Source organism: Linepithema humile, chromosome 6 (assembly GCF_040581485.1).
Source record: "Linepithema humile isolate Giens D197 chromosome 6, Lhum_UNIL_v1.0, whole genome shotgun sequence".
In the NCBI taxonomy this organism is placed as follows: domain Eukaryota; kingdom Metazoa; phylum Arthropoda; class Insecta; order Hymenoptera; family Formicidae; genus Linepithema; species Linepithema humile.
This window is the reverse complement of record NC_090133.1, coordinates 11,554,720-11,582,682: the sequence shown is the minus strand read 5'-3', so window position 1 is coordinate 11,582,682 and position 27,963 is coordinate 11,554,720. Positions and strand designations below refer to the sequence as shown.

At 34.5% G+C, this 27,963-nt stretch overlaps 1 protein-coding gene and 1 pseudogene across 2 annotated transcripts in view; one reads left to right on the top strand and one right to left on the bottom strand.

The window, feature by feature from the left end:
- LOC105670247 (odorant receptor 13a-like) overlaps positions 1–27,963 on the top strand; it is a 171,529-nt gene that overhangs the window by 123,214 nt on the left and 20,352 nt on the right. The gene's annotated exons all lie outside the window — the stretch shown is intronic.
- On the bottom strand, positions 3–9,381 carry LOC105679540 (uncharacterized; annotated as a pseudogene).

The window sequence follows — 27,963 nt, the reverse complement described above, 5'->3', positions numbered from 1 at the left end:
CATTTGTTTGTTTATTATTTTATTTCTTTTATAATAATATATGTCGAAACAATTACAACTTTACCTTCAACAATAACATACTACATATATTGAATATAATACATATATTAACATATATTAAAAACAGATGAATTTATGGAACAAACGTATCACAAAGGTGATGTTTGTGAAAAAAGTGATTTATACAAAGTGACTTTTTACACCATGCGCAAGTAATTATTGCAGGTGCGCCACAAATATCACATGTTGGTTTTGACTGTTTATGGAAACAAAATTCCACTGGTGTTTCGAATTCTTCGGGCTTATTTATTACGTACCCGCTTTTATACCATGCGTATTTCAATAAATTTCTGAATCTTGGCGATGAAAATTGATTATGAGTCAATGACTGTAATTTTAAAATGGTGTTTCTTGCATGCAGATTGACTTCCAGACCTAAAAGCATTACAGTATCAGAAAAGTGTCTAATAAAATTCTTCCACAAACGAAAACCATATACATCCAATGGTTGTATTTTTCCTGTTGTTCCAGCTGGTATAGTCAACAAAATAATATCTTCTGTAGATTCTGGTTTAGATTCTTTAATAATATTTGGACAATGACCAAAGTTTAGTCCATGAATCTAGTAGTAAAACAGATTTTGGACCTACATTTGGAAAAAGTACGTCTTGCAACCAAATTTTAAAATGATGCGCTGTTAATTTTCCGGATTTCGAAGCCGTAACAAAAATATTAGGTGCCTTAAACATTGTTTCTTGCACTCTGAGACCAAATGTTCCACTAACTTCTTTCAGTACAATAAAAAGAGGCGATAATAATCTACCATCGGCTGAAACAGTAGGTTGTATAGTATAGCTATGCGTAGTTGCCGATACGGATTGTACTGCAGATTCAATCTTTTTTGTTCCTTTATATGCCAATGTACGACCGGCATGAAGTTTTAATTGGAATCCGCTTTGATCACTGTTGTAAATATTTTCAACTCCATATTCTATTATTTGATATTTAACGTTTTCAATAAATGTGTTACATTTTTCTTCAAAATCGACGTTAGACATTATAGATGTTTTTCTTATAAATTTTGTTATTTTACGAGATACAATATTATGTATTATTTTAAATTTTCGTATCCATCGCGATGAAGCTGTAAATTCTGGTACATTTAAATTTTCCTGTGCCCGAATAGCCCATCGAGCTAAATCAACGTCGTGAACAATAATTCTATTTTCAAGAGCTGTATGAAAATTATTTAATGTATATTCCGAAATTTGTTTTAATTTTTCGAATCTACTGCCACCTTGATTCACTTAAATTTCCCATCGTCGTAATTGACGTAATGAATATACTTTCCGAAATCTTTGTTTTACTCCTTCTAATGTTCTTGGCCTTGTTGTACTGCTTTTCCAAAATTCGACTGCATTTTTTTATATTCATACGGAATACGTCCATCTGTAGTACATATAACTTTAGGATTTGCGTCCATAGCTTACCTTCTTCCTCTTTATCTCCTAGTTCGAATTGCTCTGCTGTTGGAATATCGTTATCGTTTTCATAATCTAAAGATTCTTCTACTTCCATTTTGTATCTCTCATCGCGCATTTTTTTCAGCATAGATTCTATTTTATGTGCCATTTCTCGTTCTTCAGATGTTATCGGACTTGTTGATAGATTAAGGGCCAAAAAAGTTACGTATACTAACATTATTACGTTAAATGGATTTAATTAAATCATTCTAAAAAATATAACAATTAAATATTTCTCCTTATTTGTGTACAAAAAAATAATACTTACTTTATAGTGAATTTGCTGTTCTTTTTTTGATGCTGTTTTATATATTGTTTTTTCGTAATCACTAACAAGCGCACAACTTTAAAGCGTAATATGCACTGACGGGATATGACAACGCGTTGCGCTATAAATGCACTCGAAATGCGACTATAAAAGTGTAAAATAGAGGGGATGTTTTGGCAACAACTTTAGTGAACTTTGTTCTTTGATCAGAACATTTTTCCGAATGTTTCATAACATGCTAATCTTTATTTCTAATTTTATTTGTCTTATCAATTACACATGCACGACAAACATCAATTACACAAGCGGCACAAACGATGCGTTATGCATATATATGCATATATCGCAGCGCGACGCATATGGTGCGACATTGACAGCTCATTTCTGAAAGATGCGATTTCGAAATATAATAAAATTATATATGGTTGTATTCAGCGTAAAAAATGCTACAACTTTTGTCATAACAAAAATTTTGAAATTTGTAAAAATAATAAGAAAAGGTGAGGGTAAATTAAAAAATATAAAATTTTTTAAAAATCGAGCTACGCGGTTATAAAGCTCATAAAAGACCATGCAACTTTTATTCGAAACATTTTTTGATATCTCTTACAGTTTTGACGATATTCAGTCAAAACCAAAAAAACCGTTTTAGCTTGTAGGGGTTGTTTCAACCCTAAACGAGAATGCACATAAAAAAAAATACGTGTCTCTTATTTTGAGCTACTTTACAACATATTTAAAGCTCGTCAAAATCGGAGGGGGACACTTGGGTCCCTTTCCTTGTAAGTATTGGTAGATATGTATCCGGTAATAATTCAGTGTCCTCCTGTTTATTTAGTCCTGTATTCTGTCTTTTTATATGTAGCATTTCGGAAGTTAGTCTTTTACTATAACAAGGTTCTCTGTCTAATATGTCGATTTCGTCCCATTTGAAGTCGTGATTCAATTCCATCCTGTGGCAAGAAATTACTGAGGGAGAGCCTGATTTTTTATTGATATCTGTTCTGTGCTCTTTTATTCTAGTCCGTAATTGTCTTTTTGTCTGTTCTACGTACGTAGCGTCACAGTCTTGACATGAGATCTTATAGACAATTTCACACCGGTTCATTCTATCCAAAGAGTCTTTTCCAGTTTTTATGAATTTGTTCAATTTATTGTTACAAGAAAAAGCCAACATGCAATCGTTCTTTTTTGAAATTTGAACAAATTGTTCTGATAAATTTTTCACATATGGAATCGTAAAAATCTTTCTTTTGTTATTATTATTATTATTTGCGTTATTATTGTTGTCCTTTTTGTTAAAATTCTTGTGTATGTGAAATTTTATTCTATTTTTAATAGTTGAGAAAATGAAATCTAAAGGATAACTATTATTTAATAAAATTGTTATTATGTTTTCCAAATTCTTCTGTTGAAATTGTGGATGGGATAACATTAGTACCCTATCAACCATGCCAATAATAACGCCTTTTTTGTGCGTTAAAGGATGGTGTGAATGGAAATTTAAATATTTTCGAGTATGTAGGTTTGTGAAAAATGTCAAAAATAATCTTTGAGTTGTCATTAATAATTAAAACATTGAGAAAATTAATCTGATTTTTATTACTAACTTCCAGTGTGAATTGTAATCTCGGATGTATGGAATTGAAGATGGAAAGAGTTTCATTTAGAAGGTCGTTAGGGACTGCAATAAGAATGTCGTCTACATATCTATAATAAAAAGACGGTGTGCATGGTAAACGTTCTATGGCTAAACATTCTAAGTCTTGCATAATAATGTCCGCTATGATGGGGGATAATGGAGAGCCCATTGGTGTACCAAAGACTTGTTTGTACATCTTATTGTTAAACTTAAAAAACGTGGAATTCAGAATAAGAGTGATACCCATAACCAATTCATTGAGTGGTATGGAAGTATGACCCATTATCTGACCCCACCGTTTTTTATGCTATCAGCTGTATTTTCAATCGGTAAGTTGGTGAACAAAGATACACATCTAACGAAGCGATGCAAGTATCAGAATTGAGTTGTTTTCCATTAAGTTTCTCGACTAAGCTAAAACTGTTTTTTATATAACTGTTTGGTTTTATTAAACTATTGTAAAGTAATTCATGTATGTATTTGGCTAAATTGTAAAGAGGACTGTTAATAGAAGAAGCTATTATATTAGTCTAAGTGGAAAACCAGTTTTGTGGATCTTTGGTAGACCATAAGCTCTCGGCAAAATCCCGTCAGTTTTTAATAAATAAAAATATGTGTGCTTGTCAATATAGCCCCTTCCCTTCCATCTTAAAAGTAGAGTCCGCACATTTTCAGTTAACTTTCTGGTTGGGTCCTTCTCAACTATGTGATAAGTTTCTGTGTCGGAAAGAATATCTTCCATTTTGTTTATACAATCGTTTTTGTTTAACGCAACCGTGACATTTCTCTTATCAGCTCTTGTAAAAATAACATCCGGATTATCATTTATAAATTTCTTTGTTACTTTCAACCACGACCCAACCAGAAAGTCGATGCTATTACCAGAGATTGTAAATTTATCGATAGTCGACGTAGCCTTATTCCTCACAGAACACTGAGTCTCTATCGTATCTTTCTATATTTCTTTCTATGTTTTTACAAAATTCGAATGAGATCTGTTTTTCTTTAGTAACAGGTAAATTGAATCTATCACCCAATTGTAATAGAAGAGATACTTCATTAGGAATCGTAAAATTAGAAATGTTCAGAAACCAATTTTCGCGTATTATTTCGAAATCATTCGTGAATTCAAATTTATCAGGTGTGATAATGGTAATATTCTCGTTGTTATCGTTATCTGATTTCTCCAAAGACCATAATTCACCGATACGATCGTCTGTTATATTCTTGTGAAAAGAATAGTTAATCGATTTCTCTCTCTCTCTCTCTCTCCCCCCCTCTCTCTCTCTCTCTCTTTTTTCCTCCTCCATATTTCCTTTCCTTTTCTCCTTCTCCTTTCTTTCTCTCTCTACCTCTTTCATCCACCGTTCCCCTTCCCCCTTCTCCCCTAATACCCAGCTTACCGCCTCCTGCCAGCTTCCTCCTCCCTCCTTCCACTCTCTACACTCCTCCCATACGTGTTCCCATGTTTCCCTCTCTCCTCCACATAGTCTGCACCTCCTTTTTTCCTCCTCCTCTCAGTACCTTCCCTCCCTTACTTCATTCCCCAACCTGTATCTTGCCACTCTCTTCCATCTGCTTTCACCCCATCCTTTTTTTAAGTATACCGGTATCCTTTCCCCTTTTACTTCCTTATACCATCTGCTAAATCTCGATTCATTTATTTTTCCCTTCTTTCCTTTCTCTGTTTCTCCTTGTCCTTCCTCTCTAATTCCTCATACCTCGCCTCTCTCTTCTTTTTCTTCCTCTCTACCTCCTCAATTGATATCTCCCTTTCCTCTAAGAACTTCCTCCTTTCTTCCTTCCATTCCGATCTCACTTTTTCTTCCTTGAATCTTTTTCTCATCTTCTCCCTACATTCTTTCGCTATCTCACTCCCCCTCCCCTCGTCTAATCTTTTTTCAATCACGCCCTCCTTCCCGCTCTTCCTCTTAGTTTCCCCCTTTGCAGTTCCTCTCTCACCAAGTATCCTGGCGTCCTTGCCTCTACCCCCAGTACCCATCTCAAATATCTCTCCTCTGTCCTTTACATTTCCTCCCTCTCTTTCCATCCTCATATCTCTACCCCATACCCCATCACCGTCCATACCAATTTGTCAAATAACCATAACCTTCTCCCCCAATCCCTCCCGAATCTTCTTTTCCCTATCCCCCATACCTGCCCCATCACCGTTGTCGCTTTTCTCACCCTCTCCCTGATCTGTGCCCCCTGCCCTCCGTTTCTCTGTATTATGTATCCCAAATATCTAAATTCCTTCACCTCCTCAATTGTCTTCCCTTTCCATCTTTATACCTTTTTCTTTTATCTCCCTCCCCCCTTTCTAAACCTCATGATTTTCGTCTTTTCGGTGTTCAGTTCTAAATTTTTCCTGTCTAGATATTTCTCCAACCTTTCCATCATGCCCTTCATCTTCTCCTCCTCCTCTGCCATCAAAATCATGTCGTCTGCATATGCTAAGGAGTATACCTTGCGCCCTCTTAACTTTACTCCTCCCCATTTTACCTTTCCCATTTCTTCTTCTATATCTGCTAACATTATATTAAAGATTAGTGGGCTTAATGGGCACCCCTGCCTCACTCCTCTCGCCGTCCAAAAGTTCTCCCCCTCCTCCCTTCCTACCTTTACTTTACTTTTCGTCTCCTTCAGCACCTCCTCCACTCTTTCCACCAACCCTTCCCTTACCCCTTTCTCCCTCATTGCCCCCACTAATATTCCCCTATCCACCGAGTCGAACGCTGCCTTTAGATCTATAAACAACGCCGTCATTTTCCCTTTCTTTTTTCTCAGCTGCCTGTTCACTAAATAATTTAATACATATATGTTGTCTAATGTCTCCCTTCTCTGAAACCTGTCTGACTCTGTAGCACTATTCCCTTTTCTTCCACTTCCCTCCTTAGCCTCTCTGCCAACGTTATTGTGTATATCTTGTAATAAGAACCCATTAATGTCATCCCTCTTTAGTCTTCCACTTTCTCTCCTTCTCCTTTCTTCCTGATTGGCACCACTACTCCCTCCTTCCATCTCTCCGGCCATCCTTCCCCTCTCCATACCCTGTTACACCAACTCCAGACCCACTCTTCCACTTCTTCCTCTCTATATTACCATGCTTCTCCTGGTATCCCGTCCACCCCCATCGCCTTCCCATTTCTTAGCCTCTTTATCGCCTCCTTTATTTCTTTTCTGCTGATCTCTTCCTCCTCTCTCTCCTCCCTTTTTCTCCTTTCTTCCCCCTTTACTACTTTTTCTTCCGTCCCCCCTAGTAGCCTCATGAAGTACTTCTTCCATTCCTCCATTCCTATCCCATCATTTATCTTAACTCTTCTTTTTCATTCTCTATTTATTTCCCATACCTCATTCTTCCTTTTTACTTCTCTTGCTCTTTTTTTCCACTTTTTATTTTCTTCTTTCTTTTTTCTTTTACACGTTTCCTCATATTCTTTCTTTTTCTTTTTGTACTCTTTCCCTTCTCCCCCTTTTCTTCTCCATCCTCTTACCTTCTTCTTTTTCTCACATTCTCTGTCCTACCATACCCTCCTCTTCCCCTCCTCTTTCCCCAAATCCCGCTCCACTTCCTTTATCGCCTCTTTCATCTTTCTCTCCATCCCTTCCCATTCTACCCTCATTTCTTCTTCCCCTGATTTTAATCCTTCCATCCTTTGTTTGAACTTGTTACACCCCTCCTCATTCCATACTCCTCTCCATATTCTTCCTTTTCTCCTACTCCCGCTCCTCTTCCCTTTTTGTCTTTGTTCTTCTCCCTTAACCCATACCTCCACTGGCTGGTGGTCTGACTCTATGTTGTCTCCTATCCTTAGCCTTTTTATTTTCCCTCTCGTATCCTCATCTGCTATTACGTAGTCTATTACCGTATTCCCTTTTTCCCCTGTGAACGTGTACTCCCCCTCCTCCTCACCCTCTGTGCATCTGTTCAATATTCCCCATCCTCTTTCCTCCAAAAACTCCACCATCATCCTCCCCTCCCTATTCATCTTCCCATCCTTCGATTTCCTTCTCCTTCCCTCCCCTTTCCCTCTTCCTTCCTCTCCCTCTTCCCCTATTTCTATACCTCCTCCCTCCTCCCCTGTTCGCGCATTAAAGTTTTCCCCAATTATTGTACTCACTTCCACCTCCTTCTCCCCTATCCACTGTTCCATGTTCTGTAACATCTCCTCCATATTTCCATTAACGTATACCCCCATCACCCTCCATTTTTGTTTTCCTTTTTTTATCCTTTCTACTATTAGCTCTTCTCTCTCCGTTACTATTTTCCTCTCTTTTTCTAACATCTCTTTTCTTATCCCCATTATCATCCCTCCTATTGCCCTTCCTTTTTTATTCTTTTTTTCCGCCATTTGTACTCCCCATTCGTACTCTCTTGGTAACTTTTCTTTTTCCCACCCTTTTTTATTCATCCATGTTTCTATCAGTACTATTACATCCCATTTCTTTAGCCCCTCCCAAAATTCTTTATCTTTATTTCCCACCCCTGCCACATTCCAGAAGGCTATTCTCCACTCCCTCTCCCTCCCGTTCTCTCGCCTCACCTTTTCGTCCCTTTCCCTTCTCTCTTCTATCCTATGCTTCCCTCCCTCCTCGATCTCCCTTCCCCCTGTCCCTCTACTTTTGTGTTACTTTTTCCGTCTCTTAGCACCTTTTTCTCCTCATCCCACTTCCACCATTGCCCATTTATTCTTACTCTTCCATACCCTATCCATACACTTTTCCCTTTCCTTTCCTCTTCCCTGGCTATCTTCTCCAATTTCCATCTCATCCTCTTTTCCTTCCATGTCCAGTCCTCTACTATTCTTTCCTTTCTACCCTTAAGCATTTTCTTTCTCTCCCTTTATATCTCCTTCCTTTTCTCCTTATTTTCCAGCCTTATCCCCACTATCTCTCTTCCTTTTTCTCTATTCTTTGCTATTATCCATATCTCTTCTATCTTTACCTTCGCTTCTATATCCTTCATTAATCCTTTTACCGCTTCTTTCTTTTTCCCTTCCTTCACCTCTATTCCTTTTATTACCAGATTCCTTCTCCTCTCTTCCCTCTCTTTCCTTTCCATCCCCCTTTCTATCTCTCTCATTCTTATTTCTATTTTCCCTCCTTCTCCTTTCCCTTCTTTCCTTCCTTCTTCCCTCTCATTCTCTCCGTCTCTCTCCATCTCTTCTATTCTCCTTTCCAATCCCTTTATATATCTTTTCATTTCCTCTCTCTCCTCCCTCCATCCTTCCTCCCTATCTCTAATCTCTTTCATTTCCTTCCTTATGTCTTTTATTCCCTCCTTTATTTCCTCCTTTATCTGTCTCATTTCTTCCTTCTACTCCTCCAACCCCATCCTCATCACCTCCTTCATTACCCCTTCTATCTCCCCTTTCCATTTCCTCATCTCCTCCTCTCCTTTCTCTATCCCTTTCTGCTCTCCCTTTTTCTTTCCCTCTTCTTTCCCCGGTGACCTCGTTGTCTTCTTACTTTTATTGAATATGCCTTTCTCCTTCTCTTCCCCCTTTTCCCATGCCTCTTCCCTCTTCCTCTTCCACATCTCTTCTATGCACCCATAACTTCCGCCTCTAACTCTCCCCCTTCTCGCTTCTCTTAATCCTTTTTTCATTTCCAATTCCAATCTCCTTTCCATCCCGCTATTTAGCCACCTGTCACCCTCACCTATTACCTTCTATCTTCTATGTGCTCCTCGCTCTCTCTCCTAATCCCGATCGTGTCCGTCTCTATATCCTATGTTCTATGCCTATCTGTACAACTTCTTTTCCTTTCCCTTTCCCTCTTTCACACCCTGCGCTCCCCTCACTCACACACACTCTCTCTCACCTCTACTCTCTCCTCCACTTGCTCTCACTCCTCCTTCCGCTCTTCTCTCGCTTCCCACGTCTCCCCAAGAATTTCTCTCTTCGCCACGTGTCGCGCTCCATCGTACCGGAACCAGAAGTCCTACCTCAAGGGTAATGTGGAAAGCTATTTATTTCTAATTAGAAAACTATAAAATTTTTATTAAAAAGTTAAATTTTTTAATAATTTGATTTATTTTAATCATTTTTATTTTTTAAATATTATATATATTTTAAATTATATATATATCAAATATTATATACACAGTAAAAAATTTTGTGTTAAAATTAACACATTTTACATGTCCCAAACGGCCCACTCTAATTTTTGTGTTAATTAAACATAAGATGAATATGTTAAAAGATGGCGCAAATATTATGTAAAAAAGTAACAGAAAAATTATAACATTTTGACAAAATTTGGAAGCAAATTTTATATAAAATCGACATATTAATAATGTTAAATTTAACTAAAATAGAATGTCATTTTTACATTTTTTGAAAGTAGTTGCTCAATGTTTTGATAAAATTAAAATGTAAAATTAATATTATTTTTGTGTTAAATTTAACTGAAATAGGATGTCATTTTTATATTTTTTGAAAGTAGTTGCTCAATGTTTTGATAAAATTAAAATGTAAAATTAATACTATTTCTGTGTTAAATTTAACTGAAATAGAATGTTAGTTTTACATTTTTTAAAAGTAGTTGCTTAATGTTTTGATAAAATTAAAATGTAAAATTAATACTATTGATGTGTTAAAAATTATACATAAAAAATGTTAATTTTATTTATTTTATGCCAGTAAATAAAAAATAACACAATTTTTATAAAAAATTTTTTATATATATTTATATTTTTGTATTTTTGTTACATATATATTTATACTTATTACAGAAAATATTCAGTTATTATAATATTATCTTTTTCTGATGTTTCATAAATTTCCCAACTTTTCGTGTATGGTAAGTTAGCTACTTCCATTATAAATAATGTACATTTATTAGTAATGATATATCCTAAATTTAATGGACATATATTTATAGTATTCCAACTTTCACACAAAGTAAATATTTCAGAATTTAAAGAAAATAAAATTTTTATTTTACCAAAATTAGGGATATTTTCAGAAAAAGATGTACGGTACATATAAATTTATTTAATACTAACTTTACACCTCTAAATTCTACGCTTTTTCCAACATAAATAAATGTATCAAATGTAATATTGAAATGTTCTTTAATTATTTTTGCGTAATTCATAGATTTTAAATGTCGCATCTTGAAATTTTGAAGGACTGGTTGTTTTAGCAAAAAATTAGTTTTATTTTCCCATTGAGAAATCATATATTTTTGGTGACGTACAGATAAAGTAAATGCAATATCTTTAAAATTTTTTATTTTATGAACTAAATCTTTGAAATAACCATTTTTACTTTCAAACCGCATTGTCCAGTAAGCTCGCGGAGGACCCATTTTCTTTATTATCACAGGATAATGAGTAATTAAATGATCTTTAGGTGTTAAACAAATACAATATTGTTCGATTAATAATTCATGATGTTCTTTTATCGTAATTTCTAATTCGTTAAGCATATTAAAAGTAATTTTTAGTGCTAAAACAATTTTTAACATTTTTATAAGCAATAATATTATTTTCCATTTAGGAAAATTTTCGCCAAGTTTTAGAACTACATCTTGCAGAATTAAAGGTAAAAAAATTATTAAACAAAGAGTTTGTCTTGCACGTTGTCCTATTAAATTTAAATTTTTACTGAAATGTATACCTAATACTTGGAAGATTGGCTTTATTACATAGGCCATAATCAAATGCTTGTATTTTATTATTCAAATCTTTCAAAGTAATTAGTTCCGATTTATTACAAAAATCTATAAATAATTTTAAATCTCTCTGACAAATGCCCTCCAAGAAGTCATGCATTACATCAATATTCATATTTTCACATACTTTAAAGTGAGTTAAATTAAGCAGAGCACTTGGGTGTTTTACTCCCAAAAAATTCATAGTGTTGTTATTAGCATAATTTCGTTAATTTGATAAACAATGAAAGCTTTTTGTTGTTCGTAACAAATTTGGATCTGCAACACATGCTTTTTGAGCATGTTTTTTATGCATTGTACAAATTTTACAATAGTAATGAGAACTGAAAGATTTATTCATACCAAGTAACATAGCTCCAGCTAAATTATCACAAGCTATAGATACTAATGTACCTTTTATGTATGTATTTAAAGACTCAATAAATATGCCTTGATTTTCTAGAATTTTAATATCATTCACAATTACTTCTAATACAGGATTTAATCCAAATTCTTTAACGTCTTTAGTATAACATAATGCTAATAAATAAATATTTTGTAGTTTTGAATTAATATAAATAAGGAAATTATTAATTGTAAAATAAAAAGCCCCTATTTTATGGATTCCAGCTTTGCTTCCTAAAGGATTACATACTTCAAATTCATCAAAATAAAGCTGAATTTGAATTGCATTCTTATTTGCTTGAAAAAAAGAATTATTTTCATATACTGTACCATCAATAAAATGAGTATAAGCACTTTTGTTTTTAGTAATGTCATTTATGAAGTATTGTTGAGCAGCTTCATTATTTAGCAAGAACATAAGAGTTTCTAATATAAGTATATATGTAAAAGTACGTGTAACTGGAAATTGTTTATAGCATTGTGCTTTACTATCATATTTTCTTCTAATTTTAATACCATGAGCTTTCCGAATAGACTGCATAACATTTTGTCCCAAATATTTGTTTTGTTTATATGTAGTCATCTGATTTTCAAATGCATATCTAAAATCGCGGATAAGATTTTAGCGCAGATTCAAATTTGAAATTGATACAATATCATCAACCAGTGGAAAAATTAAATTCGATGTTGTTTCAAGAATACTTGTTATAACGACTTCGGGCAAACCTAAAGAATATAAGCGCATTACATAGTTTGACATGTTTTTTTGTATTTGATTTTTTTCAGTATCTGACTCATTTGATTCTATCTTTTTGTTATCAATCGAATTACAACTGAAATCATTTTCAAAATGTGATTCTTCACAATTGTTACTTGTGGAAGGTATATTGTTTTTTTGGAGAATACATTTTTTCAAGTGCTTTATAAAACCATTGAAAGTTTTAAAAACAGCAGGACAACCTACACAACACTTCAAATGAAGATTACAGCTGTCAAACAGCATGTGTTTATTACGTAAATGATTACATACGTCTTTAATCTGTAACGTTTTGTAATTGCACAGGTAACATTCAAAAGACATTTTATTACATTGAAAAAAGCATAGATTATAAAAAAAAATAATTATATATTTTTCTAATATTTTTTGGGAAAAAATTACAACTTTTCAGTACGAAAAATTCAATTTGATGATAACTCCTTTTTCGCAATCTCAATTTTTGTCTGAACATCTATCATTTTGCTCGTACACTTACTTGGAATTTTGTAAAAATAATGCTGTATAAAGATCCAAAAATTTTTTAGAGCGTCTTCAAATTCCATATGAAAAGCATAATGAGCCTTGAACAAATAGTCAATTGCTTTTATTATATTATTTGTTGATAATAAAAGAATTTTTGTCTCCACATCAAGAAAATATTGTTCAGCTGCTACTTTATTAGGACCAACAGCGATAATTCTTGGTTGATTTACATTTCTATTGGAATGTAAGGGTGTTCCATTCTGAAAAATATACAATTAATTAATGTTACTTTTAATTGTGTGTGCGCGCGCGTGCGGGCGCGCCTTCTACAGACACACAAATACATACATCCGTAGATAATGATTTGTCTCTCTCTAGATCTAGTGAAACAAATCCCAAAGATGCCCTAAAGATCTTTAGAATTTGCTTCACTAGATGTAGGGAAGGACAAATCATTGTCCACGGGTGTATATTTTATAAATTTTACTTAAAAAAATAATTATATACCTGCACAAAAACAATAAATTTTTTAATCAAATTCTTCATTTTATCTCTTGCAGCCGATTTTCTGCCTTTTGCTGTTGGTGGCACTAATTGTGTTAAGGCAATAAATGAGTTGGTAATGCGGTCCCATTCTTTGAAATAAAATATTGAAAATATTAAAAACAAATTAATTAATATGTTGAATTAAATTAATATCTAATTATAATATGAATAAATAAATATACCAAGGGAAATCTCATTGTTCTTTTCCGTTTCGTACACTGATAAAATAGTGCTGATATATTCTGAATATAATTTGCAAAATCCCTCTTGATCAATTTCAGGAAAAAGTAATTCAAATTCCACATCAATCTAAACAAAAATTAAAATTTTTTAATCTAAATTTTTATAGCTGCAACAATAATTTTTTAAAAAGATATTGCCATTTAATCCAAAATCGAAAAAGTTTTATATAGTCCAATTATATAATCTAATCTAATTATAATACACTTGTAATACTAGAATGAAAAATATCAAGTAGAGAAATTTAATATTATTACATAAAGAAATCTGAAAAAAATTTAAATTTTTATGATTAAATTAAATCATGCTTACTAGTTCAGGAATATCCAAAAATCTAGGAAATACATTTAAAAAATGTTCATTTAAATACAAATATCGTCTTATTTTAAAAGTTTCTTTAGTTTTTTCTGTTATTTGATCCTTTTGCTCTAATGTTGCATGTTTCATAAAATTTATTGAATCTTTAATAATGTTTGATTCATCAACATGTTCAACCGTTACATTATCATTAGTATTTTCTTTCTGTTTTTTCTTCAGAATTACTTTTGAAATGCTTCCCTTCCTTTGTACGTTTGATAAACGTGAAACAATATATCCGGTACCAGTTTTAGGATTATAAAAATGTTCCTATAAAAACACATTAATAAAAACATACATTAATAAATTATGTGCTATTGGCGTATATAAGTATTACATAAACATTGAAAAAATATATACATATGATATAACATTATATTCATAATAAAATGTCATAAAAAATAAATATTATAATAATTAAAATATAAAAACTTACATAACTCAAATCATTTTCATGACTTTTTAAATTTGGAAAGAGTTTTATAATTGCTTCTGCATATTGACATTTTTCAAAAGATAAGATTTGCTTATTTACTTTTTTCTTATATTCCAATAAATCTTGTACGACAATTTTTACCAAAAGCTTTCTGTATTTTTCTGATAAATATTTATTTTTTTCATAATTTTGAAATATTTTCTCTCCGCATAAAGATTTTTTTATTACTTCATATAAGTTCTAGAAAAAATATAAAAAATACCAATTTTTTTATTTTTTTAATTTTTAACAGAATTTTATAACAGAAAAAGAGATTAACAAACCTCTTTTGATATAATTTTATTACTTTCAACAGTAGTAATAATAGTATTTAATTTCTTTCTTTTAGAAGAGGATGCACCTTCTTCAATATCACAATTATCAGAAGTATCTGATATTATAGAACATGTATCTACATCTGTACAATGTGATTCTGTAGCTGTATCTGAGACAGTTGATAAATATGCTGTAAAGATATATAATCCTTTTTTAGAAATAAAATATTAAAAGTATTATAATCTATAATAAAATATATTTTTCTTATAATAAAATATATTTTTTAAGAACTTACAAATGTCAGAAATATCAGTTGTTAATGTTTTTATTTTAATAATAACACCTCGTGGACTTATTCGAATAAATTCTGTTAAAATATCCGGTTCAAGTCTAGCATCATTTTCATCCGTGAATACAAAATTTATATTATTTAATGGTGGAAAAATATCTTGAGCTGTTAAATAATACATACATTAAAAATAACTAAAAATATAATTTTAATTTATTAATATGAGGCAAAAAATGTATTAAAATAACTTTTTCGAATGAAATCTTCATAAACACATGATTCTTGCAATTTTACCCATGTTTTTTCATTTTTATATTGCAAAATACAAAACAAATAATTTGTTACTTGTTGAACATCATTACACATAGTTTCATAAATGTAAGAACGCCATAATAAAAATAAAAACTACAAAAATAATGAAAATTATGAATAGCACAATAAAACATACACGTACAAATATGCATACAAATAAAGAAGATTCTTCGGATATCCGCTATATTAAAGCAAATGGCACATAGACTATAGAATTTTTAATACTTTGAAAGACCAGATAAATTAATCAAACTAATAATAACAAACAGGCAATTATCAAAATTTTAGAAAAAACATTAAAATAATGAACATATCGTTATTAAGTAATAAATATCGTTTTTAAGACAGGAGGCATAATTCTTAAATTTTATAATTATAATGTCTGACTACTTTTATATTTCATTCTATAATCTTACCTTATATATGCTTCTTATATATGTACAGCCTTATATATGTACAGCACGATTAAGTTAGGTCAAATAATGTAAAACACCTCTCACAATATTGCACGACGGAATATTGGTTACGTATTAATATCTTGAGAAAAAGACCGAGATATCAAAATTTCGAAAAAGCCAAATAAAATATCCGACTCGATGAAACACTCTGATTAATCAACACGCTCAAGCAGTACAAAATTAGCCTCGACCAACAATCATCTCTGTCCTTGATCTTCTGATTTCTATTAAACAATCGAATGTTTCCTTACAATAGCGCGCCACTTCTAAAAGCAGATGGAAAACAAAAGAAAAGAAATATAACATATGAAATATGTTGATTTAACACACACACACAGAGATGTAACTAATTAGAGAGAAATTAATACAAATTATCTGTACATTTTTACATATAAAATATGTAACAAATAGAACAGAACACATTTCTTTAGTAAAATTAACATTTATAATATATTAAATTAACATATATATTTTATTTATTATAACTACATTATTTCTATGTTACTTATTTACTTATCTATAAACTGTGTTATTTTAACACTAAGAAATGTTGAATATTACTTTAACACAAAATATTAAAGTAACATAATCACATTATGTTTAATTAACATTTAAATATGTTACAAATTTGACATAAAAGTTTTAACAAGGGCTGGTTTTAACACAAATACAAAATGTTTTTTACTGTGTATTATTGTCTAGGTAAATTATTATCTTTTAAAAAAATTGTATATATTAAACCTTTCAAAAAAACCTGTCATAGATATTAAAACCTTTCAAAAAAAACTTGTATATAGTAAAATTTTTAAAAAAGCTATTATATATACTTTCTACAAAAAAATATGATATCAGGAAATGGCACCAAGTGGGACTAAAGAACTATGAAAAAAGTTGTACACTATTTCTATAAAACTCTTCTATAAAACTCTTGTACATAAAGTTGTATATATAATTAACTATATTATATACTATATATATTATAAAAAAATAAATACATAAATAAGAAAACAAAAAATTAAAATTAAAAAATTTTTTAAAAATATTTAAAAAATAAAAATATTTAATTAAAAAATGAAAAAATATAAAAAATTTAATCAAAATAAAAAAATATTTATTAAAAAACGCAAAAAAACTTGGCGCTGCTACACCACAAAGTATTATAAAGCAATGAAATTAACATGTAAGTAGTTTACTGTAACAGCGCCAAGTTTTTTTGCGTTTTTTAATATCTTTTTATTTTGATTAAATTTTTATATTTTTTCATTTTTTAATTAAATATTTTTATTTTTTAAATATTTAAAAAAAATTTTTTAATTTTAATTTTTGTTTTCTTATTTATGTATTTATTTTTTTATAATATATATAGTCTATAATATAGTTAATTATATATACGACAGCTTTATGTACAAGAGTTTTATAGAAGAGTTTTATAGAAATTGTTACGTCCTAAAAATGTAGAATTTTTTTCGTTGGGCTCGGCGATCGACGTAAACGGGCCTGACCGCACGAGCCGAGCGGCACGTTTAGGACTTACGACGGGTCAGCGACTGGAAGAGTCGTTTTTACTCCGTCAACAAGTCAACCGCTCGTGGTTCCCTTTTTGGGTCAAGGAATTGAATCCCTTTTACCCGGGACGGAACCTTTGTGCGCAATTTGAGAGGGAAGGTGTGAGGGGGTGACGAACGAGGAGGGTGTGGTTAAATGAAAAAGAACAAAAGTTTAATTTACTAAAGACAACATTTTAATTTGATTGAATTTATAATTAGGATACAAAAACTTAATTCTTAATCGCATGTGTTAATAATTTCATTTGTGTATTCTTTACAATAGTGTGTGTGTGTGTGTGTTTCATTTTTCCGGAGGGAGGACAGAAGAAATAATAAAATAAAGAAGAATGAACTAACTTACTCGTTGCAGGATAGTTTCGGATCGGGTTGAATATGTTCGGTGGTTCTGAGCAGGCGCCCCGTTGAGAGATGGTGTGTAGGCGTCGGACCCTTTGTAAACGTGTGGGCACCCTGCTGCGGGATGGTGTCGTCAGGGTGATGGATCCTCTATTTGAGATGTACCACTTGGTCGTGACAAAGTATCGACCCTTTTTTATTTCGCGGCCCGAACTACTCGAAAACTGTCTGAAGGACTTGGCAAACTTGCTTGATGAACTGAGTGACTAATTGTGTATAATTGTGTTTGGAGCCACCAAAACACGGGTTTTTATACCCTTTCCTTGGGATGGATTCATTTGGAAAATCTTAGGTTTTTGAAGTGGGGATCGAATAGGAATTAGTCTTGTGAGAAGAATTTTAATGTGGGGAAGAGTGGCGTCATTTTTAGCTAATAGGATTAGGTTTAGATAATTAAGTTACTTGGAATGGGGGTAGGATTCGCGAGGCCTTGGGTCACTGATCTAATAAATTTGACAGTTTACGACTGTCGCGTGGCCCTGGGGTCGCGTGGAGAGTGCGATTAATGCATCTCGGTTTCCCAGACCTACTGAACACGTACACCGTATCAGGTGTCATGCCTTCTAGGCGTGCGACTGTGGTTATTGCCCGATCGTCACTCGGTAAAATCCTATCTACTAGGGTTCCCGTAGGCGGAATCCAAGTATATGGCTAGCAGCTGGTGCCAGTTTTTATTTCTTACTTTAAACATCTGGAGTCGACTAAAGACTCCGGTTACCACAAGTTTTGACTTTTATGATTTTTCTGACGACGATAGGCACGCTGACCGACCAAAGTATTTTCAAATATCTATCTCCCTTGCTATTTTTCTCTGTGAGAAAGTTCGAGCTCATGGTGTCTCGTGAGAAAAACAGCTCTGGCGTTATAATATTCTTTAAGAGTTTTTGTTAGTCCCGTGTTTACTAGGTCTGGTATTTAATAAAAAGAAAAGAATCGTGAAGTCTGATCAGGACGTAACAAAATAGTGTACAACTTTTTTCATAGTTCTTTAGTCCCACTTGGTGCCATTTCCTGATATCATATTTTTTTGTAGAAAGTATATATAATAGCTTTTTTAAAAATTTTACTATATACAAGTTTTTTTTGAAAGGCTTTAATATCTATGACAGGTTTTGTTGAAAGGTTTAATATATACGACAATTTTTTTAAAAGATAAAACAATATGGTTTTGTTTTAGTTGTGACAAGAGCGTGTACTTGGCGCCTTTTTTTTATCTTTTTTTAAAAAAGGTAATTTTTTGATAGATATTATTTCTTTTTTTGTAATATATATACGACAGCTTTTTTTGATTTAATATATAGGTACGACAATTTTTTGAAAAGTAAAACAATACTGTTTTGTTTTGATTCTGATAAAATTGACTGAAAATTATAAATGTTGAAACTAATTTAGGATCTGTCAAAAAAGCACACGTTTCAGAAATTTTGTATGATTTGTCTAAAATAAATAAAATTAAATACCAAAGTTTAATATTTCTGTTCTATGTATCCTAAATTAATTCCAACAATATTTATAATTTCCAGTCAATTTTAATCAGTCAAGAAAGCACACGTTTCAAGATTTTAGTATAATTTATCTAAAATAAATAAAATTAAATGTCAAAGTTTAATATTTCTGTTCTATATATCCTAAATTAGTTCCAACAATATTTATAATTTTCAGTCAATTTTATTTTGTGTATTACAAGATTTCTTGTCGAGTTTGTTTATAATCGAGTTTGTTTATAATTTTTGTTTTTTATTTTCTATGGACATAAAATTGACTAAAAATCATAAATATTAAAACTAATTTAAGATAACTACAAAAAGTATCTTATGCTATATTTTTTTATATATAAAATAAATTTTATATATAAAATATAAAATTGACTGGAAATTATAAATATTGTTGGAACTAATTTAAAATACATAGAACAGAAATATTAAACTTTGAGATATTTAATTTGATTTATTTTGGACAAATCATACACTAAAGTCTCGAATGATGTGCTTTTTTGACAGAATGTATTGTAAAATTAATTTATACAATCATACCAATCATCACTATGTTTTATAAGACCATTGTTTAGAAACTTTAGTGTATAATTTATCTAAAATAAATAAAATTAAATATCAAAGCTTAATATTTTTGTTCTATGTATTCTAAATTATTTCCAACAATATTTATAATTTCTGGTCAATTTTAATTTTGTGTATTACAAGATTTCTTGTCGAGTTTATGTTTATAATTTTTGTTTCCAATTTTCTATGGATATAAAATTGACTGGAAATTATAAATATTGGAACTAATTTAGGATAATCACAAAAAGTGACTTATGCTATATTTTTTTATATATAAAATTGACTAGAAATTATAAATATTGTTGGAACTAATTTAGGATACATAGAACAGAACGATTAAACTTTGGTATTTAATTTTATTTATCTTAGACAAATCATACACTAAAGCTTTTTGACAGAATGTATGGTAAAATTAAAACACAATACTTATAACCTATATACATATACACTTATTTTACTTAATACATTTATATTGAATTTAATCACTCGCATTACACTGCACTACACTACTCTGATGAACACGAATAAAAAACTGGTGAACATTAAGCAGCCTTGAGTGTGCACCAGTGCAATGTAGTGCGAGTGGCCGAATTCAATATTATTCTTTTGACACATCTTCTGTAAGGTTATTTGGTATGCGCGGCTATTTCCTATAGCGCCACCAACACAAACCCAACCACTAACATCACTATAGCCATTTAGTGTGAAAAATGTTGATTGTACATCCTAGAAATTGAGATAATATTTTTGACATTTCGACTTTGGACTTTTATATATTTATTTATAAACGTAGAGCAAAAACAAGCATACTTTTATTATATATTTTGGGTATGCGCTATTGATTGAGACCATTATCAACTCGATCGGCCCAGGCATTATTGAGTTCCAATAATCTTGGCTCTCTGGGCTCTTCGGGCTCGCGTAAAAATACACGTTCGGTCTTGCGCTGCGCGTGAACTTGGCGCGAGACACTACCGTGTCTCTTGATAATGAATGTAATAAAGATATTTAATTATAATTAGTGAAAATAAATATTATTTTTATAACAAAGAAAATTTTATTTTCTGAAAGGTGCCCGCTCATCATCAGCCTATTTGTTACACAGACGCTCCTGAGTCGGCGGCTCGGCCGCCAGCGGCCGCGCGGTAGTGGGAGAGCGGGAGGCGTCGTCTCAAGAATCGAGCCAAAATGTGCAACTAATGCCGAGCTCTGTATTAGTAAATATAAAATAAAAGATAATAAATATAATACGAAAATAGATATCATAATATAACATATAAAAAGATGATAATTAATATAAAATACAATGTAAAAAGATATTGTAATAATAATAAAAATATAAAAATCCGCGGGTCCATTATCTGTAACAGGTAAAAAATTTATCAATAAATAAATTAAATAAGTTAAATTAATTTTAAATGTGATATTTACGGCAACAAAGCGTTTGCGGAAAGCGCGTCCTGCACCACTCTCATCACTTCCGCGGTGCGCGCCGGCTCCTGCTCCATTTGGTTATACATCGTTATTAAAATTTTTACCTGAGCAGTTGTCAATGACATACTCTCACGTCTGCAAAATAATAACAATATATATTGTATAATTGTAAGAATAAAACTTAGCTAGCAAAAGGCTTTACATAAAATAGAAAAGAATTTTACTTACAGCAACGCAAACATTACCCCATTTCCGTCCACGTGTACATCGTACTCGACTTGGTACGATCCGGAAACCTGCTGCTGCACCATCCGGGTAGCCTTCTCAAACTGATGGATCGCGCCGTGTAGGTGATGGTGATCCGGTCCGTCAAAGTCCTCAGCAATTGTTCGATCTCATGTATCTCATTTGTGTATAACTGCGCCATTGTTTAAAAAAAAAATCGCGATTGTACTACGTATCCCAAACTAACACTCGCAAACTGTACGTGGAGACTTGTAACCGTCTCAAGCTCCGACGCATTTTTATATTGCGTCCCATAGATTTGTTGCAAATCTATGTGGCTACCCTACGGGGGTCATCTTTTCTAAACTCAGCATAAAACAAAAAATATAGTGAAATAAAATGCAAAGTCATACTCTTAATGTCTAACGTAATCTAGAAATGTAACATAATATTAATTCTTCTTTGAGGAGGAATATAACGCATCGCATGTGTTGCAATCTATGTGGCTATCCTACGGGAATTATCTTTTCTAAACTCAGTATAAAATGACAAAGACACGCACTCCTAATTTTTATCGCAATCTCGAAATGTAATTCCTCTCTTGAAGAACATTCTAGAGGAATATTCCATCATATGTAATTTGATAAAGGATCAAAAATGTTAAAAGTCATTCGATAGATGTTTCATAGATGTTCTTATGTATAATCTATTATACCTCGCGAGATAAATGATAAATGATATTACATGGAGAATCATGTAACGGGTAAAAGGTAAATAAAAGACACACGAGTGTAATATACATCATTTTATTAACATAAAACATAATTATTTTGCAAATTTATTACGCTCAAACCACCACTTGTACAATTTGCAAACATTCTGCATAGCGCAATGTCTCATGTGATACTCACAACGCAAGATTCCGATTATGTCCAAGTCCGTCAGGCGCGCAATATTCTCATAATCCACATCGATCGTTTCGATCTCTAAATCATCTTCCAAAATCTTGCGCAGCCACTTCTTCTTCTCGAGTCCTTTTACATATATCAGAGGCGGTTCTGTATCAATAGTCTTGTTAATAAGGCCTCTCGCCTGATTATACGAAACGTGCCCGTCTTCCCATCGGAAGCCGTGATGGTGTATCCGTAACCAACACACCAACGATTTTTCCGATTTCGTCAACAAATTCCATGGTAATAAATAATATTATTGTAACGGGGGGGCGTTCCTCTTTCGAGGCACCGCCCGCGGCACCCAGACATTGTCCATTGTGCCTCCCCTCATAAACTTACTTATGAGAGACCTGTTTTTCTCCAAAAGAGAATCAGATCCCTCACCGGCAGTTTCCTGATCTGCTCGGGCCCAAGTAGTGCTGAGCCCAGCATCTTGTGTCTCAACCCTGCCTGTGCAGAACAGTCGCTGAGCACATGAAGGCTTGTTTCCTCGTCGTCTCCACATGCCCTGCACTTGGATGTATCGCTACGCCCAAGCTTGTACATGTGGTAGTTTAAGGTGCCATGACCCGTCAGTATGTGTACCGCTGTCCTGGCATCTTTCCTACTCAGAGCCTTTATGCTCCAAGTCAGTTCTCTATTAGGAGTATCTCCCATCAGAGCTCTAGCCTGTCTGCATTTGGACTCAGATTCCACTCTCCAGTGTTTAAGATGTTCTCTGCGGAGCCATTCTTTGATCCTCCCCTTTCCTAAACAAAAGGGGATTCCCAGGGCCGGCCCCGGTCCTACCATCGTTACTTCTGAACCAGCCTTTGCCAGCTGGTCCGCACATTCATTACCCTGAATGCCCGAGTGACCCGGCACCCAGGTAACGGTAACTTCTCTCTCTCTCGCCAGTTCGTTCAGAACGCACCTGCACTCCCGAACCAACCGCGACGTTATTGTCGGAGCCCCCAGCGCCTTGATGGCTGCCTGGCTGTCCGTACAAATTCTGATGTGCTCTCCCGCTTCTACCCTACTCCGTACGGTTTGAGCACAGCTTAGGATAGCCACAATCGCCGCTTGGAATACCGTGGCATAACTGTCGAGAAAAATGCTCTCCTTCCATCCCTCTCGACTGCCAAAGAAGCCGGCCCCGGAGCCCGTGTCCGTCTTGGAGCCGTCCGTATACTAGACATTTCCTCCACGCACTCGAGCCCCTAAGTTTCCACTTTCCTTTTCCCACTCCTCCGGCCTCGGTATATGCACTTTGAAGCGCCTATCAGAAGCCCGAATAGTAGGTATTCTGTCCTGTCGCATCTCGAATATCGGATCCAGCAGAACGTCTTCCGGCAGCCTCGGATGCCGGGCTCCCTTCTTCCATTTTAGTTCGCATCTCAGACGGTATGCCGCCATTGCTGCAGCAGCCACCACCACCTGATGAAATGACTCAAATTCCATGGTACGAGTTTACGAAATACGTAATAAAATAACATTTCGCCATCTCGAAGTATCGCTGCTTCTTTCACAATAAAAATGTTGTTGAACGCGGAACCTTGCAAGTCGACGAAAATTGATACGTCTGACATCGTTGTCAATCATCGGAAAACTAACGTTTCCATTCGCACACGTCAAATTTATACCATTTCATACAAGTCTGCGCACAATGTTGTTTAACGGATTATATTCCATCATTCGATCGTGTATAATGAGACAATAGGCGCTGGTGTTGGCGGGTATATTTTCTTTGCAATCAAATTCTATTCGCACGTCAACGGTGGCGCTCTTGACAGAGTCGTTTTGTGGCAAACAATCTATGACTACGAACGGACCGGCTTTCAAGAATTCGTCGATATCCAAATATGTATTATCGCATCCGTAATAAGCTTTACGGAAACGTGCATACATGTTGAGCAGAATAGCGTATCGATTCCTGTCGAAATCCAAGTTCATATCGTCGTACGGATAAAAATCTGAATTCAGATGCAGTCTCACATTGGTGAGTTTACAAGCATCAAATTGAGCAGTGTTTTCAGAGAGCACATTTTTTTCGACCGGTTTGGAGAGCAAAGATTACTTATCGCGGTTTTTCTAATTGCGTCGCGGCTTTGATCGCCCAGGAATGCTTGGTCGTGTTTTGCAGCATGAGAAATTCGTACATATCACGAACGGAAACACATGCTCAAATATCTTCCGCTTTCCAAAGTTCGAAGAAGACACAGCTTGTTGACTTCGCTCAGAGCTACATGCGGCATTCGCCACTGTATCTTGAGTAGTTTAATCATTGGATTCGTATCAGTTCGTCCAATGAGACAATTGTTATCGTTGCGTGATCATATCAATACAAGTGCATGACGCGCATTGATTACAATCCGCTTGTAGTCCTCGCAGAATCCCAAAAAAGTATTGAGCAAAACGCAAAAATTAAAGTTTCCATCGGTCAACGGATATCCAGTTAGATTCCACGATCCGTATTTCAGCGTCTTGCTCTTCTTCGTCGTCAGTGATATATAGTTTTTAATCGTGCTTGTTATTCCAACGTTTCTGTAACGATCGATTTCAACTCCGTCGAGCTCGTAACGCAGTTCATCAAACATAAATGCGACACAATTATTTCCTATTACACACACGTTATCTCTAGCCTCATTAGTAAGATTCGTAACGAGTTTTCCTTCAATGTAAAAAAAACTCTCACACAGCAACGTGTACAAATCCTGTTGCTGTATAAGTATTCGTATCTCATCGCTGTGTCCCAACGTTGTGTTAGCGTACGGATTGTACGTGTACATCTCATATTTAACGATGCGCTCGTCGAAAATGGGCTTGTCAGCAATGTTAAGAATATCCATCTCTCTAAGCGTTTCTCACAATAAATCCCAATGATTGTAAAAAGTTTACGCTCGATGTACTCAACTTTTTCTGGACGATTGGTGAATTTTTCTCAATTTTTGTTGTTTTCTCAATTACTCGCTGTTCTCTCTCGTTCAACACGAGCATTTCCTCGCACCACGTCGCCACAAGTGCAGTCTGATGGTAATTTTCTCTCCGTGAAAGTCGATCAATCGTCCTTCTTGATCCACCACACGTAACGTAATATCAGTAACGCTCCTTGCGATAACCGGGAGGTAAATGATTTGCGCCGGCGTTTCCGAGATTTTATATCCCGGAGGCATGTTCGATGAAAATTCGTGTATCGTGTGCACAGACTTGTCGTTGGCGTACGCACCCGCGGTAATGCTGCATTCTACTCGAATAATGTTTACGTTGACGATGTTTAACGAGAAGTTTGATTCGTACTACCTTCTCAATTCCAGTATACGAGCTGTCGAAAATCCCAACAATGGTCCAATGGTATTTGGTTTAGAAAAATTTATCCGAAAAGCGCACTTGATTTCACTCTTCATGGTACTAATGCTGGGACAAAGTGACAATGGATAATCGTCATCATCACTTTTTCCTCGTTTTTGTAAAATTGCATGTTTTAGATATGCATCGATGGCATCCATTTCGTACGATCCTTCGGGAATTGTAATCTCCTCGTCATTGTCGTCAACGTAAAATGTGTTGTTTGCCAACGTCGCGTTCGGTATCGTGTTGTAGATTTCCAATGTGATTAAGCCGAGTTCGTATACTCCATCGCTCAAATCTATCGGTGGAAAATAATCCACCGTGAAAATGCTGCTCTTGCCGCTAAGTGTGAGCGTCAGCGACATGATTCTTCGATCTTCGATCGACGATGGGTCGATTCTTAAATCTATTTGTTGGAGGAACAATAGACATAATTGTTCACAGATTATTTGATTGTACGTCTGATAGTGTGATTGTATGTTATCATTGTATCGGTATCGAGATAGTATACAATTTCTTTCGGTGGTTGCAAATTACCAAAACTATCAAAGTACATGGTGCGATCACCTTTCTTGGCGTACGCCACCCAATGCGTGCTCGGTCCATCGGCATCGTCCAAATTTACGATACCACTCTCGTTTCGATATATCTTGTGCGGTAAAGCGTTATGCATGTAGACGCCTCGGAAATACGGTATTCGCATACGTTTCGCCATTTGTATCAACTGTAAATTGGTGGTGACACTTGCGGGCATCTTTATTTTTTTTTCGGCGTTTTCTTTTTTCTCTTCTGCGAGACTGCTTTGCCTTGTTTGTACGGAACGAGATAAAGTCCGCGTCCTTCCATGGCACGATTGTGACGTTGCGTTTCTTCGAGTTGTCGCTGCGCAGCTTTAGCATCATTTACTGCATTGGCGACGCCCACCGCTTCACCAGTCAGTTCATCGATAACTCCCAAGAGCGGTAACAATGGCAAAATACCGCCGCGCTTCGCTACCGGGAGCAGTTTCTTTTTCGCCTTTTTCTTTATTTTTCTTTTTGCCATTCCCATGCTCAATTTCGTTTTTGCTTTCATCGCCGCCCAAACAGCGGTGACAGCAGCCCTCTTTCCGAGTCGAGTCCTTAGCAATGATACGTTTCCGCGCTTTGTCGGTGAGAACACGATCGGCGGCGTGTCGGTCCGCTAGTTTGTCCCTACGCGAATACGCAATGTCATGATCGCGGCGCGTCCAGCGGATTGATTCCTCGATCCCTTTGCTCCAGCCGTTTCTACAGACGAGTTTCTGGACCACAAAATTGATAACCAGGTATGTGCAGTTCGAACAGAAGCGCATTTATCGCATGATTCATAAATTGCATAAAGCGCAATCTTTAATATACGGCACAGGTCCGTTGATGTGGTCGCCTTGTTGATTGTAATGCTTGAGATACCGACGATAACCTTGCACTTCTGGATCTTCTGTTAAATGTTCAGGAAGTTTCTGCCACAGTTGCTCCACGTACCTACCAAATTCTAGTAGAAGAATCACTTTCAGTATAAATCGCAATTCCTCGGCCGTCAAAAGTAAAATATCGTTTGCCAGTACGAAAAACATTTTTCCAACTAAAGGATGTTCGAGCCGCGCGCATTTATAAATGGCACACGTCGAACGTCAACCATTAAAAATGAAGTTTGTTCGACAACCGTACACGATTCGTGTAAAAAACACGATGGACGATAAGACGCGCGTGGGAGGGGCTTGCACGTCCAGACACGGCGAATGCTACCAAACACGATACGCGGTATCATTTGCGGTCCTTTGAATTGCGGTAAAACAAACGTAATGTTGACTCTGTTGGAAAGTCCGCACGGTGTGTGCTTTGAAAACGTGTATGTGTACTCAAAATCGTTACATCAACCGAAATATTAGTATCTTGAAAGATTGTTCGGGCTGATGGATAATATCGGTTACTTTACATTCTCGGATAATTGTACTGTGATACCTACGAGCGAGACGCTATCAAATTCTATATTTATCTTTGATGATATAGCTTGCGATAAACAGGATGCGATACGGTAATACTTTGCGATGGGTCGACATTCCAAAGTCAATTGTTTCTATCTGTCTCAGACGTATGCAAAAATATCTAAACATTTTGTATGCCATTTTGTATGACAATGCGAACCTGTTGATCCTGTTCAAGCAGGACGGTACCAACCTTAAATATGTCTACAACGATCATGTAAATACGGATATGATGTACGAAGATTTTTGTACATTGTGTCGCGCATGTTGGCAACACAAGTACGGCTTCCTTGTGATAGACAAGG